Source organism: Octodon degus, unplaced genomic scaffold (genome assembly GCF_000260255.1).
Source record: "Octodon degus isolate 3935 unplaced genomic scaffold, OctDeg1.0 scaffold00063, whole genome shotgun sequence".
Lineage (NCBI taxonomy): Eukaryota > Metazoa > Chordata > Mammalia > Rodentia > Octodontidae > Octodon > Octodon degus.
In genome coordinates, this window is record NW_004524639.1 from 11,503,168 (window position 1) to 11,507,636 (window position 4,469).

Here is a 4,469-nt window from a genome sequence, read left to right on the forward strand (position 1 = left end):
TATATATTAATGACTGGAAATGTTTCAGTCCATTATGGACTGCTCCAAGATACAAATATGGCAGAACAGATTGGTAAAGTGAAACCGGTCACCTAATGTCAGTCAGGAAGAAGTGGTAGTGGGACTAAGTGACAGAGAAAGTAGGAGGAAAATGATAAGAATAGACCCTTCTAAGTTATTCTCCTAGCTTCCCACTTCCTCCACCTCTCTTCTAATGGTCCATTCAAATAAAAACTCATCAAAGCAATAAATTAATTGTTAATGATAGTACTTTTAGTACATGCATTTTTGGGGAATACTTCATGTTTGAAGATTAATATTATGTGATTGTGATAATTCATCACCTTTTCTCCAGGTCCTTGAATTTTCTCTATTTTCATTTAGCCTATATTTAAAGTTTTCCACTGAGATTACTCATTTAGATTATTGAGCCTTTTTTCTCTAACCTTTCTGATTGTTTTAAAATGTCTCTTTTTTGAAATGCTTGTCCAAATCTGGTATTACATTCCTTATTTAACTTGAAGTTTTGCTTTTTTGTTTTTGATTTTGTTGACCTTTTTCTTGATTTTGAATTATTTTTTCTATTATTTTAGAAAGTTCAATATCCATGGACTTAGTTATAAGGGACATATTAGTTTTTGCAAGATGTATGCAAGCTTGTGTTTCTTTGTATACTTAACTTGAGATGTGGGCTTCTGTTTTGATGAGCATTCTGATGGGGCAGGTTTATCTTTATGATTTTGCCCAGGTCATTTGTGTAGTGTTGAACTTGAGTTCCAAGTAGATGTTTTTGTCATAATTTTCTTCTGGCTTGTCTTTGTTTAGTGACATATCCTGAGTGACTCACTTTCTCTGTAAATCTCATAATCAGGAGTACCCTTTGGTACCTTAGACAAGTGTATTGTTATGTGTGCTTAAAATTAAAGTGTGCATCCATTTTCTCAGTTAAATTTGGTCTGGAAAGTTTGGGGTATAACTTTGCTGAGCTGAAACTTCAACCCTCCTGTAGCCTTGTTTTCTGGGGTTAGTTCACTGAAGTATTTACACAATTCATTTTGATTTATGTATCCAGCAAGTTGAAGGCAGAACTACGTTTGGGTTTAAATAACCTGTGATTTCTCTCAAGTGGCCTGGGAGTATAAGTCAATGTCTGAGCTCATATACATTGTATTTGTAGTACCAGGCATGATCTTCAATACTTCTCAGTAGCAAGATGACAAAAAACACTAAAAATCCCAAAAATAAACAGATCAGTTATAGCTACACTTTAAAAACCAAATCAAATTATGTAACAGTGCCAACAACAGTAAAGCAAAGGAAAATATACTACGCATTATGAAAAATTAAAACTTAATTTATAAAACCTAATAAAACAAAAAGGCATACCAAAGAAAAAGGAAAAGAAAGATGGAAAAGTTGTAGGGGAAGGGACAGAAGAAAAGCAATGATGAGGTACAATTTGACTGAAGAAGACAAATGGAAAGAATATTTAAATAAGCTGAAAATATGGGAAAATAGTTATACAACATAAGTATAATGGAAAATATGAAGCATAATTTATGGGAAAGATGGAAGAATAGAGGAAAAAAATGAAAAGAATAAAAACAAACAAGAAACTAAAATAAAAATGTCGGTAAGATAACTCAAAGGGCTGGCCAGATAGCTCAGCGGATTAACGCTCCTGCTTAGGCAGACTCAGGGGCCATAGTTTTGATCCCCAGCATGTGGTGCTGGCCCCACTCTAGAGGCGCTCTGAGAAGGTGACTGAGACTGGGCATGGTGGCGCGCTCCTGTAATCCCAGCACTTGGGAACCTGAAAACAGAAGGATCACTACAAGTGCGATTTCTGTAATGAGACCCTGTAAACACTGTGCTAAATATATTAAAATAAAATAAAATAAAAGTCTAATTATAAGCTCTTCTTGGCTAAGGAGGTTGTTTTTTTTTTTTTTTTGCATTTTATGACAGGGTTTCATTGCGTAGATTGGACTCATAGAGATCCTCCTGTTTACAGCCTCCCAAGTGCTGAGATTACAGGCGGGTGCCACCATGCCCAGTCTCAATTGTGGTCTCAGCATTTCCCAGGGACAGAGCTGGCATAGCAGGCCTGGAGACTGAGCTCCCTGTCCCTGCATTTGCCTAAGCAGGCACTTTAATCCTCTGAGCTATTTGGCAGGCTCTTACTTTTGAGAAACATAAACTTGCAGGCATGAGGTGAATAGGAGCAGTTAAAAATCTGCTTTCCTTTCTCTCAGCATCCATCAAATCAGTTATGGAAGTTTGAAGGTCAGAGCACAAATTCCTCATTTTGCATGTTGAGGAAATATCCACTGCCTCCACCATGGATGTTGTAATTAGGGATTTTGTGAGCATATCCAGGGGCACAGCAAATGATTCTGTCAACAGGCAGAGTGCCTTCTCACTGACTCAATCTCAGTTTTATCTGGGGCCTATAAGGGTGGACGTGCACCCTCTCTGGAGAACTTTGGTATACATATTCAGAAACAGAGCTTTTATTGGAGTTGCTACAGTGCCTCTTTAACAACTGCAACTTGGTGCCTTACTTATTAACTACCCAATGGGGCATATCCCCAGGCTGGATGAGCCCATGCTAGTACACATGTGGCATGGCTAATGTACAATCTATGGCATCGGGGCACGTCCATGAGAAAATTCACAGGGTGGGAGATCAAATAAGCCACTAGGTTCTGCACTGTAGAGTTGGCATTGGGAACTGAGTATTCTGTCAGTTTCAATCACCATGTGTTTTTCAAGCATAGTAGTTTTGCTTCTTGTCACACAGGGCAAGACTATTCATGGTTGTATTTTTAAGTCCTGTTTGAATAATATCCCATTTTCTCCACTGCACAAACATCTTGGTGGTTTTCTACATTTCCCCTCAGCCATACTAATTTTGCATGATCTTCCACACAGTCAACACAGTATTCCCAAGGAGCCTTTAATTGTGATCACTCTTGAGTTTAAAGATTTTTCCTCCCTAATAATAGATTCTGTCTCAAGTGTGCTACTAGTTATAGACCTCTGAGAGTTAGCTGAGTGATTTAATGGATTTCTCCTGCAATATCAGGTTATGGTGTGGGTGGAATCATTTTCAGACCTAATTTCTTTACTCATTCAGAATTCATATTATTTTGATACATCTCTGAATAACTATTAATTTCAGAGATTACTTACAATATCCACTTATGTATGTGGTACTGGATTCCTAGGCATAATCCCTTAAACCATGTTTAAAGTAACGAATTGCTTTGTACCACTCTATGTTGTTTTTCTCAGTCTCCATGTGGTTTAGTTTTTCACTCACTTTCTGTTGGTTTGCTGCCCTTCCACAGGCTCACTAAATATAGGTTGTCTTTCTTTAAGATCACTATTCTCAATTGCAAAGTCAAAAAAATTACTTTTATTGTGTCATCTTTTTAACAGTTATTTATTCTTCATTATTCTATTGGTAGTGAAGTTAGTTCTTCCTTGCATATTACTGGCTCAAATATTTTATATGGAAGTTCATTCAGATGCCAAATATCAGTGAACCCTTATAAGTTCCTCTGTATGCTGCTTCAACCTCCAGAAATTTGCTGTGTAATTTCCCTCTTTCTCTCCCTCTTTCTTTCCCTTCCAAACCTTTTTCCATATTACCACACAGCAACAGGATCCCAGGAAGATGAATTTAAATGGGCAAGACAAGATACATGGATATTTCTCAAACTTCTGGTTCACATTTGCTGTCGCTGAACAAAGTGACTCACTTGACCAAGCAAATATTAGAAGGGGTTTACATACCAGGACAGATTCAAGGATGCATGACTTATTTGTAACAACTAATATGATAGAAATATGATACATTAATATGCTCTATTAGCAGGATACTTGTATTACAAAAAATGCAGTAGACTTTCAATAATTAGTAGTTATTATCTGAGTCATTTATAAAGAAAATACACACCTTGAAAGAAGGGCTGCTTGATAGTGTCATTTGTTCAGAACTAATACAAGAATAGGGACTAGAGACAAGCACTTTGAATTTCTCAAAAAAAAATACTGATAAGAGAAATGTAATATGTAATAATGAAAAGGTATAAATTATGAGAACATGAAAACTATGATAATATTAAAGATTTTCACTGTCTTAGTAACAGAACATATATTCCCATTAGACAATACCTAGTTCCTTCCCACTCAATACTCTTAACACTGTGAGCAATGGGACATTGTTTCTTTAGAAGGAAGAATAAAATTTTGAAAAAAAGTCCACAATGTGATTTCTTTTGTAAATAACATAAATTGCTTTAATCCTTGTGTTTGTGAATATCCTGTAATTAACCCATGAAATTTCAGGGGGATATTTGGCAGCTCAATGAAAACTGTGTTACTTTTCTCCTTCAAGAAACAGGATGTTGAAAATCATGCTTGCACAAATCAAGGGAACATTTTTTTGGTAGCAGTTATTT